The 21,010-nt window shown below is 41.3% G+C and overlaps 1 pseudogene; it reads left to right on the forward strand.

Moving 5' to 3' along the window:
* Nucleotides 1–14,697: 14,697 nt before the first annotated feature.
* LOC112861930 (U2 spliceosomal RNA) lies at nucleotides 14,698–14,778 on the forward strand (annotated as a pseudogene).
* The last annotated feature ends 6,232 nt before the right edge of the window (nucleotides 14,779–21,010 follow it).

Genomic DNA, 21,010 nt, shown 5'->3' on the forward strand with positions numbered 1-21,010 from the left:
GCTCAGGTCATGACCTCAACGGTTCGTGAGTTTGAGCCCCCCATCGGGCTCTACCCTGATACTGCTTGGGATTCTCTCTCTCCTTCTCTCTACTCCCCACCCCCCCACACACACATATGTGCATTCTCTCTCTCTCTCTAAAATAAATAAATAAACTTAAAATATTTCTTTAAAAAATCCTTAATGATCTCGTCTTTGACTGGATGTTTTATAAGTGAAGACGGGTGGGTAATAAAACAGGTGCAGTGAACTTGGTTTCTGCACTCACACAGCCCCCCTCCTAGCACCTCCCCGGCACCAGTTCTCTGACACCCACCCCTGGCCCTGCCCAGCGACCATTGCTACCTTCTGCACCCCCATAGGCATCTGGGCATGGGCTCAGGAGGCATCGGGGTCAGACACACATTTCCTGCACACTGGGTTGCAGGATATGATTCTGGGCACCTATTACAATCCACCACCTATCCATGCATCTTCGTGGCCGAGGGAGGGCAACATTAAATACCAAATAGAAAATCATGACAGGCCGAGAAAGAGACCACAAAGGAAAGGAGGAAGCTTTTCTCCTGCCTTTTTAAAAAAATTGTGATAGAATACACATAACATAAAATTTACCACTTTAACCTTTTTAAGTGCACAGTTCAACAGTGTTACGTACGTTCACATGATTGGTAACCATCCATCACCGCCATCCATCTCCAGAACTCATTTCGTCCCGCAGAACTGCAACTCTCCCCATGAAATGGTCTGTCCCTCATTTCCCCTCCCCCAGCCCCTAACAACCACCGTTCTACTTGCTGTCTCCTTGAATTTGACGACTTTAGGTACCATATGTAAGTGGAATCATACTATATCTGTCCTTTAGTGATTGCCTTATTTTACCTAGCATAATCTTGTCCTCAAGATCATCCATATTGTGGCATGTGTGACAATTCCCTTCCTCCGTAAGGCTATTCCATCATACTGATATGCCACATTTTATTTATCCAGTTATCCACCAATGAACACTTGGGTTGTTTCCACCTCTTGGCTATTGTGAATAATACTTCTTTGAACATGGGCATGCAAATATCTCTCCTGAGACCCTGCTTTCAATTCCTTCGGATATATGCCCAGCAGTGGGATTGCTGGATTATACAGTTTCCTGCTTTTTGAACAAACATTTTCATTTCAAACTGGGCTGTGAAAACCATGTAGATGCTCTGTGCACAACCAGCCAGGATGTGAATCGTCAAGCATCAGAGAACTGCCTCCAATCTGCCATCAAAACTGAAGACTGAAGCTTGTAAATTGGGGACCTGCTTGTGTGACCATCCACGTAGAGCAGGGGAGAAAAGCAAGGCACTGAATGGGGGTGTTTTCCCCCAAGTGTCACCACCAGTCAAGAGCAGCATGTATTGGCATCTGTGGCTGCAGAACATTCCAGTGGTTTTCACTTATCAATGTATGCTTTCATTTAATACATCTATATTAAACATCAGCCCGGAGCCAGACCCACTTGAGGATACTGAGGACAGAGCCGTAAATGATGCAGACAAGGGTCCTACAGGCAGTAACCTAACTGCACATATGACAGTTTATTATGCCAAGTTTTGTAACAGAGAAACGTAGAGCCCTAGGGCCAGGGGTGGGCGGGTTGATCATGCATGTGTCATCATCCCTGCCTTCAATGGGCTTAGAGGCTAGGTCGGAAATTTCTAAGGTGGTGCACGAGATGATTTCAGGCAATCCATAAATACCTTTTATTTTAAATAGGTGCATATTCACTTTAACGTATGTTTAAAAACGTCTATCTAATACATTAAATCTTTGATTTTAAATATTTCTTAGGATGACGCTCAGTTAAAAAAAAAAAGCCATGTAAACATAAATAAATATAAACCAAATCCAAAAAATTTTTTTTAAAAAGCCATGTAAACATAAATAAATATAAGCTAAATCTAAATTAAATATAAGCAAATAATGCAAAAACTACATGGATGAGACAAAAATCTAGACATTGCAAATCTAATATGACTCTGGGAAACTCTTTAAGGATTTTACAGACAAATGCATTTTTAAGGCAGGCGGTTTAAACTTTAAAAAGGCTGTGGCTAGGACTAACCCAAGCTAAACGTGTGGTGTCAGGAAAGTGTCAGGTATGGGGGGGGAGCGTGGAGTCAGGAAAGGCTTCCTAGAAAAACTCACAGAGTGAATTTCATTCCTCTTAATTATTCTCCCAGGTGTATTTGTTTGGATTCCTCAGCTACCGATGGTAGAGCTTCCGGGCAGCTTGGGAAGGAGGGTAATTTACAGAGGAACACGCACCATGGTCTCAGGTCTCGGGGCTCAGAGTGACAAGTCTTTCTCCGTGTCTGCGCCTTGTCTCTGCTCTCATCTGAGCATCTGCCCCACCTCTCCCTCATGCTGCACGTTGCCTTTCTCAGTATAGTTTCAAGAAGACAAGGTGGGAAGTGGCTGCCTACACTTTTCAGCTCCAATCGCTTCCATTAAGAAAAACCCAGCTAGGTTGACATTAACATTGCTTCGAAATCTTGACTTCTGGGAGAGTGGCTCTAATTAGGCCAGTAACAAGTGACCTTGCCAGTCACCACGGATCTGGGAGGGGGCAATCTGGGAGGGGACAATTCCCAGAATCAGGGTGGGAACAGGGTTAGAGGTCTGGGCAGACAACCTGATGACACACACTGGAGAAGCCCTTGTGCCATCAGCTTCTTGACTCCTTTGTGTCCAACAAGACATAGGGACTACCCACAAGCCTGGAACATTTTCTCTTAGGTCACCTTGAGGATAATCACGGTATAATCAGAAAGCTGAAGCGACAAGAGACCTCAACCACACTACCTGGCCGGTAACACAGGAGCTGTCTCAGGAAGAAAGAGGTAAGCAGATGAGCCCAGCAGGCACTTCGGATTTTTTGCTACTGAACCTATAGGAGGGGAGACAGAGGGCAAACATGGTTTAGGTGACCTGAAAATTTTACTTTATATCTCAGACCACCACTGGATCTGGCCCTTCCACTTTTGGGAGATTGCATCACGCAACAGAATAACTGCTGGTACATTTCCAGCTCTCACGGTCTGCCAAGTGCATACTACATTCTAAGTCTTTGCCTACATTAACTCATAGATAACCCTGTGATACACAGCTGCCATTATTTCCCCCCTTTCTGCAGATGAGGAAATGCAGGCACAGAGAGGTCAAGGAACTCGCCCAAGGTTACACAGCTAGGGAATGCAGAGCTTGGACTCAAAACCCCGGCACTCTGCTCCGGAGCCTGTGCTCCGAACCAAAAGGCAGACAGACCAGGGTTAAAGTCTTGCTTCACTACTTACTTATGATAAGGTCTCTCTAAACTATAAATTCAGTTGTAAAATGGAACAGAAGACACCTTACCTTATAAGGTGGTTGTAAAGACTAGAGAAGAAATCTATGTATCTGTACTTGGCTCAAAATAGGTACTGGACGGGAGGTAGTTTTTATTGTTGTTAGAGAGCACTGGTGAATCTAGTGACATTTGACTCCCCAGCGTGGCTGTTGCTAGGGTGTGTCCCATTTTCCACAGTGTAATTACTGCCTAGACCCACCATTAATTGGGCTGGCCCTCTCCATTGTAAGGGAGCAATCAGTCCAACCGCTACCCCCTGCCATAGGTCCATGAGTACAATTTGGTCATCACATTCGGCTTACTAACAGCACAGGTGGGGCTTTTTGCACAGTTACGTTGTAAATTCTCCTCAATTGAGGAAGAGCACACACACACACACAGCAAAGGACACGATCCCAAGTGAAAACTGAAATGTGATGTGCACATATGTATATCTAGGTCCAGCTATAGAACATTTCCAGCACCCCCAAAGGCCCCCCTGCCTCTTCCCCACCAACCCCCACCCCCAACCCCAGAGGTAGTCACAGGGCTGACATCTACTGCCTTAGGTTAGTTTGGCCTGTTGTTGACCTTCATAGAAATGGGATTTGGGGATTTTTACTGCCAGCATTTTCATGGCACTCCTTGCTTTCCTCCAGGCAGGTGACGGAGCAGCCAACTGGCATTTTTAAAATGTTGAAGGAATAAAGCAGGCTTAGTAGAAGCCTCAGTGAGTCATGGGCTAATCAATGCTCACTCAAATTCGGAGATAGGCAATTAAATATTGACACCTGTGTTATGCCTCCCGAAGCCCTTGCCAAGGATTTGCAGGTGGCAAGGACGAGAAAAGAGGAAGGCTTGTAGCCATAAGAGGAACTCAAGACAACCTCATGTCACTACCTTTATTGATATTACTAAGAATAATGGCTAAGAAAAAAAAAGCTTTTCCACATCTATAATGACCCAGTCCCTATACGACGGACTTTATATACATACTTTCAACAAACAGGTATTATACCCATTTTGCAGATGGGAAAACCTGAAATTCAGAAAAGTTAAGTACATTGCCCAAGGTCCCACAGCAAGGAGTGCCAGGATTTGAACCCGTGTCCGTCGGCTATCAGAACCTATGTTCTTGGGCACTATGCTATGCAAAGACGCAGGTGGTATCCTGAAAAGAACTTTGGCTTTCGCCCTGGGCAGAGGTGGGTTCAAATCCTGCCTCTGCCTCTCACTGCTGGCTAACCAAGTCAATGACTTCTCTAAAATCTTCAAGCAAGAAAAGAGCAGGGAGAGATGATAATCCCCACTTGGCTGCTTTATTAAAGGTAAGCAATGGGGCGCCTGGGTGGCTCAGTCGGTTAAGTGTCCGACTTCAGCTCAGGTCACGATCTCGCGGTCCATGAGTTCGAGCCCCGCGTCGGGCTCTGGGCTGATGGCTCAGAGCCTGGAGCCTGCTTCTGATTCTGTGCCTCCCTCTCTCTCTGCCCCTCCCCCGTTCATGCTCTGTCTCTCTCTGTCTCAACAATAAATAAACGTTAAAAAAAAAAAATTAAAGGTAAGTAATAATGTTTGTAACGCGTCTCTTTCCCAGAAGGCACGCAGCAAGTGGTGACGGTTAAGAGGATCCGCCACAGTGCTCGCTACAGGCAAGCTGCCCACGATGATGACAGCGGCTACACAGAGCAGCAAGGTCATTCCCAGCCAAGGAAACACCCACTGGCCACGGTGAGCCCGTTGTTCTGTCCCCTGGCACTTTCCACGCCTTCCAGCAGCGTCTGCCGGGGCCTGAAGTTCCCCTACAACTCTTTGCAGACCTGGCAGCAGCTGAACACACAAGCCAACAGATGGATCTGAACAACTTGAAGTAACCCATCAATTCAATGAAACAACTGTTATTGATTTCTGGGGGTTTTCCTCCCCCTGGTTGTTTAACGGAATTGATGGGTATTCTCTGGAATTGATTGCACCAGCCAGTTCTTCTCTTGTGATAGAGACGAAATGATAGTGTTCCCCAGAAAATGAATAAATCTGCTCGTTAAAGAGAATATTCGGGCAAATAATTTTTTCCTGTGACACTGGCTTTCCTGCTCAGTTCCCTCTGCACAGGGAACTGGGAAATACTTAAGGGGGCTTTCATTGCAAGTCAATATGCTGATAAGCTGGCTCCCTTTTCATTTTCTTACTGTTCTCGGGGACTGATCAGATGCCAAAATGAATCCACCAATCTCTCTCTCCCCGCACACAGACTTTTGCCAGTTCTGAGTCACTGAAGCCATTGTGTCTTATATATCTACCCTCCCCACCACCAATCACACACACAAAAGCTGATTTTCAGCATTAAATGACAATGCAGTCTCTGGGGCAGGTCGACAGTATGCTAACTCTCCGGGAAGATGATTTATCCACCTATGATTTATATTTTCTTCCCCGGAGGTTGCTTTTCATGGGTTTCAGACAGCACCACACTTGTTTTCACTGACAGTGATGAAAAAAACAGATGTCAGGACAAGGACTGAAAGGGTAGGGGAAGTAGGGGTGGCCGTGTAGAATGACAAGAAATGAAAGGGAGCTGAGTCCAGAGAATTCTGAAACCCTGCTTTGAGTTGCTGAGCTCTTAAGCTTCCTCCAGTCACAGGGAGTGGCTGGCTTGCTAACCCCCTTTCAGGAAACAGATTACAGTTGAATTTTTATTGGCTTTCAAAAAAAAAACTCAATCTCTCTCTCTCTCTCTCTCTCTCTCTCTCTCCCTCCCTGAGCCTCTGCTGCTGTCATTGTTATCCCATTGTTGTGCTGAGATCTCAAGGCTATGGTAATTAGCAATGCAACACATTCACACATACAATAAAAGAGTAAAGATCTTAAAGACAGAGGGTCTCACTCACCACGCAGCTCCATAAGCCAGCTGACTTGTAACATGCGATGTATATTCCACATTTTTATGCATTTTGTTCAGCATGAATGTCTCATTCCTGGCAGCTCATCCTCAAAGCAGTGTGACCTTAAGACTAGGTTGACACAATGCCAATATTTAAAACTTTGATTTGCTCCTCCATATTGACATACTTTACGGGGCCCCAAAGATAAAGTGGGAAATGAGCCTCCTTCATTGAAAACTAATGAAAAATTGTTTGTTCTCCAGTGCCTCACAAATTCACAATCTCTTAATGGGATTAGAAGAATATTGCTCAAGATGGCAGGTGTAAAATGAGTGAGGACATATATTAATAATAATGATGACGATAATAATAATAACTCTTGGCAAACCAGAAATAGGAAATTCCTTAACTTGATTTTTTTTAAGTATTTACCAAAAGCCCACAGAGTGCCATTCTTAATGGTAATCACTAGAGGCATTCTCTCTGAAGTACGAAATAGGGCAAGGAAGCCTATGGCCAGCACTTCTAGGCAACATTGTATTAGAGACCCTGTCAGCATAGTAAGAAAAATAAATAAAATCTGCAAGGATTTGGAACAACAAAACAAAACGTCCTTTTTCACGGTCACACAAAGAAAACTCAAGGGATAATTCATAAATACGTAGAATTAATAAGTGGGTTCCACCCTGCTGTTCAGTATCATAATCAATGTGCCAGTATGAGTTGGCTTCCTGTATCTAATTCATTTGGCCAATAGGCATTTATTTAGCCCTTGCTATGTGCCACAGTTCTAGGTGCTTCTAGTATTTCCATGAATAAAATGGGAAAGAGCCCTGCCTTCTTGAGCTTACTAGCCAGAGTCCGTTAAAGAATGTAATTGATACTATATGTTAACTAACTTGGATTTAAATAAAATTTAAAAATTAAAAAAAAAAAGTAATTGAAATGAGTGGGAACAGGAAAACTAGATGATCAGCAAAGGGTTGGAGCCTCGTAAACATTAGGGCTCTGATCCTGGTAGTTGGTGGCATTATATTATCTATCAAAACGTGTACCTGCTCTTATATCATCAAAGACAAGTGGGGTGGAAAGAACCCAGACAAGCACAAGAGTCAAGGTTGGCCTGTGTTTAGCAGACAAAAAGGTTTTGTTTTTTTTTAAGAAATCACACCCCTAAAATTTAATATTGTTTCAATATCAACTATTAGGCAATCTATATTCAAATTTCACTAATTACCTTAAGGAAAGTCTTTAGAGCTGACTTTTAAAAATCCAGGATCCTGGGCATCTGAGTGGCTTAGTTGGTTAAACTTCCGACTTTGGCTCAGGTCAAGATCTCACACTTTGTGAGTTCGAGTCCCATGTCGGGCTCTGTGCTGACACCTCAGAGCCTGGAGCCCACTTCAGATTGTATGTTTCCCTCTCTCTCTCTCTCTCTCTCTCTCTTTCTCTCTGCCTCTACCCACCTCCCCCACCAAAATAAATAAACATTAGAATTTTTTTTTAAATCCAGGATCTCGTTAGTGCTCACATATTCCATTCATTCGATTGTATGTGCTATTGTCTTAGTCTCCTTTAATCTAGAGCAATCCTTCTACCTGTTCCCCTACCCACGCCCCACCTGTCCCCCCAACATGTATCAAAGGCCATAGCTCCTATCAGTCAGCCCGCTTATTCAGCTGCCCTTTCTAGACTCTGGTAACTACTCCTGCCTCTAGCCCCTCAGGTTCCCCACTGTTTCTAACTCCAGAAGAGTGGATTTTTAATCACTGATGTTCCTAAACTGTGTTCACATCTTCATCAAAATTCCCATCAGTAAGATCTCCTGAAATGACCTAGATTTTTCCTGTCCAGGCCTTGACCAACGCAGGGAAGGAATATAGAGAGCCTTGGATCCCAAACACTGGTTCCTGGGACAGTCAATGTAATAGGTGGGGAAGGACAGGAACAAGCAAAGAACACCAAGAAGGAGCAACCCAAGGAGGTAGGAGAAAACTCACGAAAGTGGGGTATCCAGAACACCAGGTGAAGAAAGCATTTTGGGAAGGATGCTTTCAATGGTGTTGATAAGTCATGGAGGGTGAGGACTGACTGAGAATGTGCCCTTGGTTTGGCAACATGGAAGTCATTGCTTTGACAAGAGCAGTTTCATTGAAATGCTGATGGAATGCGTCCATGTATAGTGGTCACAGATACAGAGTGAGGGCAGATTCTGCTGATACCTTCCTGGTGGCAATAAGTAATCACAGTTTCTGAAAAGTGAGATATAAAACTGCATTTAAGCTATGTTTTTAATCGACACAGCGTTATACTCCCAAATAATAATGGCAGTCATCATTAAGCACTAACTAAGCCATACTCAGGACCAGGTGCTTTGGGTACATACATTTTTTAATCTTAATAATAATCCCATGAGACAGAATGATTATTTCCATTTATTACTATCAGGGTACGTCACTAGTCAAAAGAGGGATACTTTAATGTGTACTTTAATGGCACTTTCATTCTGCTGGCAGGGTTTGAATGGAGGACTGTGACACAGAGAAGCATTTGGACATCATTTGTCCAAGTTTAGAAAGCTAGAAAGTAGAGGAGCTGGAATGTAAATAAAACACTGTTCTTTCCAGCCTTATTTGACTTCAGAATAGCAAACAAATGAATTTACATTTAAAAAGGTTGTTCAAAAAAATCAAGCATGACTTTATCTGTATGATAAAGCCAGACCAGGAGTTTGCTTCATTCGAACTCCAAAGGCATTGCAAACACACACACACACACACACACACACACACACACACACTCACATACACATACACACACGTGTTCACATACACTTCTCTGGGAGGGTCGGGGAGGGTGACCTGGGCAATGTGTGTCTTTGGGCAAGTCAAAGAAAGGAGTGGATTTCTAGAAGAAATATACAACAGCACCTTCTAAAGCTGAAAAGCCCTGTTTTGATATGTGTCTAGAGGCAATAGTTATAAAACCCATGTCTCTAGGATTTCCCCAATCCCTCCTTGAAACAAAGCCTAAGGAGTGAGCCACTGAAGATGCAGGTAAGAGGATGGCCCATCTTCTGCACAGGGTGGTGGCATTGGCTTGCTCACGGGGACTACAAAATAACAGGGAAATGACAAATGACCTTTAAATTCCATTTTCATGGTGTAGAAAGTCTCAATGCTCCCTTTATTTATTTTTAATCTTCTGGGTAGATATCTCTGTTATATAGGCATTAATGCCTGATTGAGCCTCAACTAATCAACTCTAGGGGTTTCTGATTCCAACCCAGTATGTTAGAAGAAACATACTTTTCTAACTCGATTACCAGCCTTTGGATATACTATACATCCTGCTGCCTTATGGCTTTTACTTTTAATCTCTGTGAGCTCTGTATGCTCAGAGAGAAGCTTTCAAAATCATTTATTGTAAGCTTTCCAGCTGCTGCCTCTCAGTGTGTATGTCCGGCCAGAAGATGAAATTCCCATGAATAAATCTGGGTCCTAAGCCTTCAGCTAGCTGTACAATACAGTGTCCTCATAGAATTTTGAGAGTTATGTACTTCGTCGAAAGGGGAGAAGAAAGAGACCCTTCATTGTTGACCGCTTCTATGTACCAGATGCTGTAACAGACATCTCATAAATACTAATCACCATTTATTTCCTGGACAAGGAAACACACCTATGGGAGGTGCAGTTAGAAGAATCAAAGATACGATTTGTTTAGAATATCAGTTACTTAAATCAGATAATTTCCCATTATCTGATGGTCTTATAAGCCAGAGATTGCTAGTTTTCCCCTAGTAACCATTCTGTCTTCCCTCTCGATTTTAGCTGAACGAATGGCTTCCCAAAATCAAGGTCACATTTTCCAGCCTTCATGACAACCTGGTGTACTCATGTAACAAAGTTCTGATGACTGGGAGGTAAGTGGAACTGGTGTGAGCTTCTTCTAGCTGACTCCATTAACAGAAAATGGCTTTCCATTGGTCGATATGTCTGTATTCATGACAGTACCACACTATATTGATGACTATAGCTTCATAATCTACTTTGAAATCAGGAGTGTGATGTCTCCAGCTTTGTTCTTGTTTCATTCCTTAGAAAGAAGGCTATTTGTGGTCTTTTGTGGTTCCATATAAATCATAAAATTGTTTTTCTATTTCTGTAAAAGATGTCTTTGAATTTTGATAAGGATTGCATTGAATCTGTGGATAGCTTTGGGTGGTAAGGACACATTAACAGTACTAACTGTTCCAGTCCATGAACACAAGATGGTTTTCCATTTGTCTCTCCCTCATTTAATTTCTTTCATCAGTAATTTCTACTCTTTAGTATATAAATATTTCCCCTTCTTAGTTGACGTTATTCCTATGCAACAGAATAGAGAGCCCAGAAATAAACCCATACATATGGTCAAGTAATTTTCAACAATGGTGCCAAAAATACACAATGGGGAAGAATTCTCTCTTCAACAAACAAAGGTGTTGGAAAAACAGAATGAAGTTGGACCTGTATCTTACACCATACACAAAAGTCAACTCAAATGGATGAAAGACTTCAACATGAAATCTGAAACTATAAAACTCTTGAAAGAAAACATGGGGGAAAGCTTCATGACATTGGTCTTGGCAATGATTTCATGAATATGACACCAAAGGTACAGGCAACAAAAAAATAAACAAATGGGACTACATCAAACTAAGAAGCTTCTGCACAGCAAAGGAAACAACCAACAAAGTGAAAAGATAACCTACAGAATGGGAGAATAGTTGCAAACCATATATCTGATAAGGGATTAATTTCCAAATTATAAAAAGAGCTTATCAACTGTAGCAAAAAACAAGAAATCCTATTTTTAAATTATGCCCATCACTCATTAGCCCATCTCTCTCTTCTGCTCTTATCCTGAACTTTGACCAGGCTCTGTATACCCTGTGGCACCCTCAAAATTCCAGAATGCCCACAAAATGGCACCCATTTGCCTGGACTTCTTAGTTAACTTCCAGGTGATGAGCTAAGTAACAGTGATTTCTCCCCGTGCACTGCTTGCTATCTTCCTGAACAGCAAACAATGGAAAGGTAGGCATAAGGATCAGAGTTCTTTCAGTGCTTGTTGGAAAAGAGGTCATACATTTAGGAAAATGTCTTCCTTTCACAAAGTTGCTTCTGCTCTGAAGGATCTATTTTACCCTCCCTTTATCCTGACCGTTTCTCTGTGGTGTAATCAGAATGCCACAAGTTATTCCCAGACAGAAATAACTGTCTTTGGGAGAGAAGTCGGGCTTCTGATGCAGACAGAGTGCCCACACCTGGTCAAGCAGCAAACCCAAAGACCACCCTACAATTTCACTGAAATGCAATGAGCTCATATCAGGAACACAGGACACGATACAGGATTTCAACATCTTGAAATCACACAGCTACCTGATGTTTCTGAAAGTCAGTTGACTTCTCCATCACTCCTCCAAATGTTCACAAACTGTGAAATTTTGCTCCTAGAATTGACTTCCCATGCCTTGAATGATGCTGGGCTTTCAAAATTCCCTGCACTCTCTGACTCCACAAGGCCAGCCATCTGTCTTGGCTGATAAATTCCGCACTCACAAGGGATACATTAAGCCCAAGTCTTTCTATTTCCAAGGACATATGCTACATTTTTTTTCTTTCTTTCCTTCTTTTTTTTTTTTTTTTGTATAAATTTTCCTAGATAAATAAAGTTGACATTTAATTCCAGCTCCATCTGGAAGATCAGGGAATGCTGCCCTCACTCAGCACGCTTCGCTTCATACCCAGGAAAGTTCTTGGCCCCAGAAGTCAGTGTGGCTTGGTGGGAAATGTATGATTCTGAGAGCCTACAGACCTGGGGTTGAATTCAAATCCTCCAAATTACTAGTTGTGTGACTTTGGGCAAACGATTAATCCTTTCTGAGCCTTTATTTCACCATCTGTAAAGTGGGGATCTAGCTAATTCTACTTTGCGCAATCAGCAATGCTCATATGTGAGGTAATTGATATTAATTAGGCAAGTAGAGGCCAGTATTTTTTTAAGGACCTGAGCAGTTAAGAACGTGAGTTTTCATGCCAGAAACACTTGGCTTAGCATCCCCATCAGCACTCTGATTTTGGAAAATTTGTTTAACCTCCTGAGTTTGTTTCTGTGTCTAGAAAGTATTAATGAAAACTAATGTACTTCTTGTTGGGAGTATTAGAGATGGTTTCTGTAAAGCACCCAGCACCTGGAATGTGCTTAATAAATGGTAACTTAGTATCCTTGATGTTGCTATTATTATTTTTGGACATCTTCCCAAACACTGGCTCAGAATGCCTATTCTCTCAGCAAAATTATCTACCGATTCATTTTTGGAGACCACGCCATACTTGGGGGTCCGTGGGTTTTTGTTTGTTGTTGTTGTTGTTGTTGTTGTTGTTGTTGTTGTTGTTTTGGCCCAGCCTGCCGCTAAATCCTGGGTATGAGGACAAGAAAGGGTTCTCACTTCCTGATTCTTTTAATTCATCGAAGACCTCTGTGGCCTTTCTGAAAAATGTTTTGGGTACCACACCCAGTCTTTCAGAGTAACCAAAAATGTGTGAGCCATGATGGAGATTTCGGATTTCCTCTTCACAGGGGAGAGAATGACTCGGGAGAACTATGTGCCTGAGGTTATGGAGGCTTATAGGGCTGGAAGCCCAGTATAATTCAGTGCTATCTGCTTGTAAGGGAACCAATAAAAACTATTACTATTACTCAGGCATTGAGGTCTCTGCCATACAGGGCCGGCTTCTTTCAAAGCCTCTCTAAATTTTCATTTATGATCTTTATTTTAAGCCCAAATAATGTTCCGATTATTGTGTAAAGATTGTACCAAACCCATCCATCTAAGTTCTTGTTACTGAACTATTCATCTTCTTGCCCAGAGGCAGTCAACTCCTCAATCAGTCCCTCTGCCATTCTTACCGAAACAATAGTTGATGGGGTTTGAATGCTTAAGACCTAAGCACAATGAGGAGGGGAAGAGTTACCCATGAAAGCACATCCAATCGACCGGCTTTACTTCACTTGAACTATGGGAGATTCTAAAAGGCATCTTTTATGAATAAGAGATTGGAAAAGGACTACACTCCCTTACGTTTCCATGACCACTCATGGCAAAAGCCAACCCTATGTCCAGCTGAAATGAGTATAACTAAGGAAAAACTACACCAGAAGGACTGAAAATTAAATTAGTGTGTAGAAAGCATGCATCTTGCATTGCAAGAGGATTTTGTGACTGTGCTATATTTGTCCATTATAAACACAATTTTATTTTATCCTATTTCTTAAATTGTGTTTTATCTTGGGGCACCTGGATGGCTCAGTTGGTTGAGCGTCTGACTTCGGCCCAGATCATGATCTCACAGTTTGTGAGTTCAAGCCCCGCGTCAGGCTCTGTGCTGACAGCTGGGAGCCTGGAGCCTGCTTCGGATTCTGTGACTCCCTCTCTCTCTGCTCCTCCCTTGCTCGACTGTGTCTCTCTCAAAGCTAAATAAACGTTAAAAAAAATTTTTTTTTCAATAAAATAAATAAATTTTATTTTATCTTAAATTCCAGCATAGTTAACATGCGGTGTTGCATTAGTTTAAGGTGCACAATATAGTGATTCAACAGTTCCCATCACCTATTTTACCCCTCCCCACCCACCTCCCCTTTGGTGACCAACAGTTTGTTCTTTGTCAGCACAATTTTAAATGTTATCTGTAACCATGTCTTGAGAACCTTCTGTGTTGGGGTTTCCACAGCAGAGTACTCATATAAGAAAGAGATAGAAACATGGGGTGCCTGGGTGGCTCAGATGGTTAAACGTCTGACTATGGCTCAGGTCATGATCTTGCGGTCTGTGGGTTTGAGGCCCACGTCAGGCTCTGTACTGACAGCTCAGAGCCTGGAGCCTGCTTTAGATTCTGTGTCTCCCTCTCTCTGCCCCTCCCCTGCTCATTCTCTGTCTTTCTCTGTCTCTCAACAATAAACACATGTCAAAAAAAATTTAATAAAGAGATAGAAGCAAAAATAAACAAGAGGATGGCTCCCTCGCATGGCCATCTATATGGTAATAATAAGGGAGGGGAACCTTCCAAATGGTGTCCAGAGCTCGAGGGTGGTTGAGGGTGATTGTAAGACTGTGTCTGTGATAACTAGTTCACAACATCTGTATTTGGGCATGATGACTAACCAGAATAATATGACAATCATATATACATATACACAATAATCCAGATTACAAAACACACATATATACTTATAACACATATTATGTAATTTACATATATACATAATAATCATATCTGCACATCTATATCTGTATCTGCATCTGTAGCTGGCTGTCACGTGCAATAGTAAGTCCAAGGCAAATCTTTCTTGGCACTGACACCCTTGGCAACCTAATCAATAATCAGTACTTTATTGGGCAGTTGTGCGATCGCTTCTCGGCCTTTTGGCTAAGATCAAGTGTAGTATTAGGCAGTTGTGATTTCACAGGCAGCATTTATTTCACTCCCCAAACCTGAACATCCATTAAAGTACATTGAAAAGAAAGCCAATACTGGGAACATTTGTTATCAATTTTTAATTTAACACACAATACACTGAATTTATCTGTCTATATGTAGAGAGAGAGATCTATATAATATATCTATTATATATCTCCTTCTTTTTCAATTGTCTTATTTGAACCATTAACCTTTGCTTGCTTTAATTACCAGAGAGCGGGGGCGCCTGGGTGGCTCGGTCGGTTAAGCGTCTGACTTCGGCTCAGGTCATGATCTCACGGTCTGTGAGTTCGAGCCCCGCGTCGGGCTCTGTGCTGACAGCTCAGAGCCTGGAGCCTGTTTCCGATTCTGTGTCTGCCTCTCTCTCTGCCCCTCCCCTGTTCACGCTCTGTCTCTCTCTGTCTCAAAAATAAATAAACGTTAAAAAAAAATTAAAAAAAAAAAAATTACCAGAGAGCGAATGTGGTATCCAACAATCTCTCTAACCCCGGCCTCCCATCCCTAGCCACCCCACCCCTCTCCCAGCAGCCAAGACAAATCTACTCTGGAACTTGTTTCCAGGATTCTCAATCAGGCTGCATGGAAAAAAATCAATCTGACCAAATAATCCTGTAATGGCAGTTGTTAAACATGCTTACAACAAATTAACAGAAGAATCTTGAGAAATAAATTATCACTCCAAATATCTCTAGAGTACACAGGAAACATTTTTGAAAATTGATCATATATCATAGGCCACATAGCAAATCACAAGAATCTCCTCAGTGTTTTCTGGTGGAATTGAGTTCCAGTTTCCCATGGGGTGAGCAAGAAGAAGAGACATCCTTACATTGCATTTCCCTCTTTCACATCATCAGGGCCACCCTCCTGGTCCCTGGACCCCAGCCTAAATAAGCCATCTGCTCACAAGCCCTTATTCCAGGCTTTGTTTTCAGGGGGAACCAGATCTAGAATAAGCTCTTTCTTTGGCACTGATTGTTCCCATCCTGTTCGGTTTAGATTTTGCTCCTAGCGGTTTCTCCTCGGTCCATAACTTTGTTCTGCAAGGGAGTGTGGTTTGTTAGTTTTGAGGGTTCCCAGGGTCCCGTCCACTTTAGCACTCACCTGTAAACTGAAGGTTACAAAATTCTGTCCAAGTTTTTCTGTTCTCAGACCAGTCAGTTACACTTTCCTGTGAAAATGTGTTGGGAATTTTGAGGGGTTTGGCTCCCAGGTCTGCCAGAAATCCCTTTGCTCTCCCTCCATTTCCATGTAGTTGCTGATCTCGAGAAGGTTTGGTGACTCTGTGTAATTCGTGCCAACCCACTTGCATGTGGGCGTTCATGTCCATACTTTCTCACCTGGCCTTCTCTCCAGATGGTGTCTGTTCTTTGGTTTTGCTCTCCTAAATGGCATTCCGTGTCGTTCCTTTCAATGCCACAGTCACACAGTCCGGGGAGGATGTATTTAGTAAATGGCCTGCAAAAACAGGTGATTGCAAACAAATAATGGCCAAAACTTTACAAGGCACACCAAAATGAGTTGTAGACGAAACAGGATAAATGTTAAAATGTAAAAATAATGACAAGAAAGGGTAGGTAAATATGTATCCTATTTGTAAAGAGGAAATTTTTTTTTCTAAGCTTAAAACCCTGTGATACAAAGAAAAAAAAAATGATGGATTCATCGTATAAAAATTTCAAAACCTGATGTAAACGAATGACAAATTAAACAATAATCAACAAGCAAGAAAAATACTGGCAGTTAATATGATGGGCAAAGGATTAATATTTTTAATATACAAATGCTATGAAATAAATCAGCACGGGTTATACTAAAGCCTGTACAGAAAGACAGGCATAAAGCATAAACATGTAATTTGCAGTAAAGAAAATAAAAATGACTATAAACACAGGAGTAATTTTCAAAATTACTGTTTAGCAAAAACAAATGCAAATTAAAATAATAGGATATCTTTTCTCCCCAAATTGCCAATATCTTAAAACCAGGTAATAATGTCTTCTTAGCAAGGATGCTGGAGAACTGTCATTTTCAAGGACTGTTATTGAGAATTAAATTGATACAATATTTCTGGAAGGCAATTTGGAAATATGCAATAAAGAGTTAAAAAATATTAATGTCCTTTGACCAAGTACTTAAGCTTTTATTAAGTATTAAGTAAACAACCTCAAAAGCAGACAAATATTTGTGGCACGAATGCTCATTATCAATGTCATTTACAATGACAGAATGTTGAAATTATCTAAATATCCAAAAGAGAATATTTTGCAGTCACTAACATATTATCTGAAGGATAATTTTATATGTATATGCAAATATCATTAAGTATATTATCAAAACATTCAAAAGTAATATATTACCATTTTATTTGGGTTATGTGCTACATGGTGTTTTGTTTTCTTTTCCCTATACTTTTTCCTATTTTTCAAGTTCTCTAGCATGAGAAAATGTTGCCTTTTTTTTTTTAAGTATTTACTTATTTATTTATTTTTGAAGGAGGCAGGACAAAGAGAGCCCCTGTCAGTGCAGAGCCTGATGCAGGGCTCAAACTCATGAACCCGTGAGATTGTGACCTGAGCCAAAGTCAAGATTTGGATGCTTAACTGACTGAGCTACCCAGGTGCCCCAATGTTGCTTTAATTATAAAAAAGTAAATTAAACCGTTAGAATATTACTTGGTAGGGGCACCTGGGTGGCGCAGTCGGTTAAGCGTCCGACTTCAGCCAGGTCACGATCTCGCGGTCCGTGAGTTCGAGCCCCGCGTCAGGCTCTGGGCTGATGGCTCGGAGCCTGGAGCCTGTTACCGATTCTGTGTCTCCCTCTCTCTCTGCCCCTCCCCCGTTCATGCTCTGTCTCTCTCTGTCCCCAAAATAAATAAAAAACGTTGAAAAAAAAATTTTAAAAAGGAATATTACTTGGTAAACGTAGAATACAAGCAAAAGTGTGTAGTATATGAAAGTATATGATAGTTGCAAATTATCGGTGCCCAATACATCATCCTTCTCATCACAGGGATGATCCTGCCTTCACAGAATAGATCCGTCCACTTATCATGATTTCCTTCCTCTTCCCAGGAAAAATATTAGAAAACACTTACTCTTTAATTTACCTGTTTCTAAAGTTTGAGCACCATAGCCCTTCTCTGTGTTCTTGTCAGACCACTCTGTTTTATTTAAATCTATTTTTTGAATTTTGGTAAAAGGCATCGCCGTCTACTTGGTCAATGTAGCTGGATCCTAGGGTATCCTTAACTTCTTCCTGTATCTGGTTTTTACTCCCTGCCAAGCCAACCTTGGAATGCTGACTCAGATATAACATCAGGAAACCTGAATCGGCCTCAGATAGGGGACTCACTTGTGGTGGGGATAGCAAGAGGTGGTCCAAGAAATAGTAAACCAAATGTCTGGGCAGACTCCAAAGGAGAGATTCATGTGCAAAGGCTAGAGCAGTGGCTCTCATGCCATCTGTGAAATGTGTTAAACTCTAGATGCTGGAGTCTCCCCACAAGACAGGTTCATTCAACCAAAGCTGCCAGTGATCTTACTGCTAAATATAGTGGACACTTTTTCATTCTCATCTTGACTGAACTCAGCAGAATTTGACACTCACCGGGAAAATTCTCTCCACCGGGCTTCTGTGGTGCTCTGCTCTCCTCTTCCCTCCTCTCAGGCTAAGACTTTTTGTCTTCTTTGTCAGTTCCTCCTACACTGCTCCTTCTCAAAGTGTTGATGTCTTTGAAGCTCGCATCCCTTCTCTTATTGATCTAGAAACTCTCTCTGAACACTGTTATATCTTCAATTACTTTGTACATGCCAGGGACCTCATAGATATATTTTCAGGATTAGTACTCTCTCCCGAGCCGTTGGCACACAGTAGGTGGCTAATAAATGCCCATTGAATTAATGAATGAATAAAGGACAAACATTTCTGAAGTGTGTAATTACTTTTGATTTCATTTTAAATGGGTAGCTTCTTGGTGACATGGAAGTAATCTTCAGCTCATAATCACCATCTCCAGTTCATCCTTTATATATTCAGTGAATCCAACAGAGGTTGGAAATTGATATAAACTTTAACAGAAAGGAGTTCTCTTGGATGATCTGTCTTCATTTTGACTTGTAAGTTAGTTATCTCGTGCATCATCGTTTATCCCACAGTACCTAGATTACGGTCTTAAGAAAGAACCTAGAATTTGTTGGGGGGAAATGGCTGATTCTAGGTCTAGGGTAGGAAATGAAAACAAGATGCACCTAGAATACCAGATAGCAAGGAAGCTATCAAAGACCACAAGGGCCATGTCAAAAATACTTAGAGACCAACCTGAAGAGGCTCTTGCCAGCCAAAGAGAAACAGTTTGAGTTTTAAATGGATCACTGCAATTGATTAAGTCCATTAAACCAACAGGCTCATAATGATATTTTAAAAATCTAATTGTTTACCTTCAAAGAATGATAGGAAACCAATTTATCATCTTCAAAGCCAATAGACAAAAGGAAATAAAAAACATTCATCCTTTCTACATGAATTATCACTCAATAAGCAAATAGTAAATGAGCAAAATGTCCCTTTATGAAGAGTTCTACAATAAATAATTTGCAAAGAGTGATAGAAAGAACACTGTCTCCAAATCCCAGTAAATTAATGGATCTGTGCGTTGGGCATCATCAACTTGTACCATCCCAAAAAAGAAATGACTGCACATAATATGCCTCCTCATGATAGAACACAATGCCACCCAAAGACTGCAGTTATAATATGAAAATTTTCTTGGGATCTTTCATAGAGGATAATTGTTACAGTTAATGCAACCTATAATATACTTAAAAGTTGCTACCAAAGTAGATCTTAAGTATTCTCACCACACACACACGCGCGCGCGCGCGCGCGCGCGCAAATAGTAATTATGGGACACAAAGCAGGTATTAGTTAAAGCTATGGTGATAATTATTTTGCAACTTATAAGTGTATCCAAGTAACACATTGTGCACCTTATGACAGATGCTAGCTACACTTAAGGTGAGCACAGCATAACGTACAGAGAAGTCGAATAACTATGTTGTACACCGAAAACTAATATAACATTTTGTGTCAATTATACTCAAATAAAAAATGTTTTTAATTTATGGGGAAAAACGTATTGTACACCTGACACTTATACAATGTTATGTGTCAATTATATCTCAAGCTGGAAGGAAAAACAAACACACCACAACTTATGGTCTTGCCAGAAGGATTAAATATGAGCCTGATCAAGACTTTAGATCTAACCACCAACTGGCAGGAAATACAAAGGGCAAAGGAGCACGTTAAATTGTACCATGATCGTGCTGTAAAAAAATCCACACTGTAGGTGACTCTTCAGGTCAAATGCAACAGGTAACTTTTAAGAGAAGTAAAGAGATGCGGGTTGGAGGTGGGAGAACTAGAGATTAAGAGAGACTTAGTCATAACTTCTTTAAATGGGAAAACAATAGTGTCTACTGATGTATCTGTATATTGAAAATATTTATTTTTTTTAATTTTTTTTAACGTTTTATTTCTTTTTGAGACAGAGAGAGACAGAGCATGAACGGGGGAGGGGCAGAGAGAGAGAGGGAGACACAGAATCGGAAGCAGGCTCCAGGCTCTGAGCCGTCAGCCCAGAGCCTGATGCGGGGCTCGAACTCACGGACCGCGAGATCGTGACCCGAGCTGAAGTGGCCGCTTAACCGACTGAGCCACCCAGGCGCCCCTATTGAAAATATTTAAATGACACAAAAAATTACGAGATTCATTTGTATTACCATATTTATATACTCATATCTGATTAGGGGAGACAGGTGTTGAGACTTGAATCAGCCGCATTAGAGGGGCTTCTGGCGTGACTGGCAAAGTTCTACTTTTTGACCTGATTGTTTCCCTTATAACTCATTGAGCAAACATTTGCTTTGCAGCTTCTTTTGCATCAGGTTTATTTTAAAATATATAGATTTTTTTTTAAAGAATCTATGTGTTAGCCATTATTCTTTACTGCTTGTTTACTGTGCTATTAAGACAGAGGGATCGTATTATAAATGTCAAATTGAGAAATATATTAGGTTGCATTTTTTGCACTAAAAAATTGAGTCCCAAAGCAACTGAACAAGTAGAAATAAAGGAGATGTAAACTTTGCATGAAACAACTTCGAAGTTTTCTCGCAAGTTCAATGTGTGTTAACAGGGTGATAGAACAATTCCTAAGAGGGACCTTGGTCTTTGGCTAC

This window comes from Puma concolor, chromosome A1 (assembly GCF_028749965.1).
Source record: "Puma concolor isolate L17-30 chromosome A1, mPumCon1.1.hap2, whole genome shotgun sequence".
In the NCBI taxonomy this organism is placed as follows: domain Eukaryota; kingdom Metazoa; phylum Chordata; class Mammalia; order Carnivora; family Felidae; genus Puma; species Puma concolor.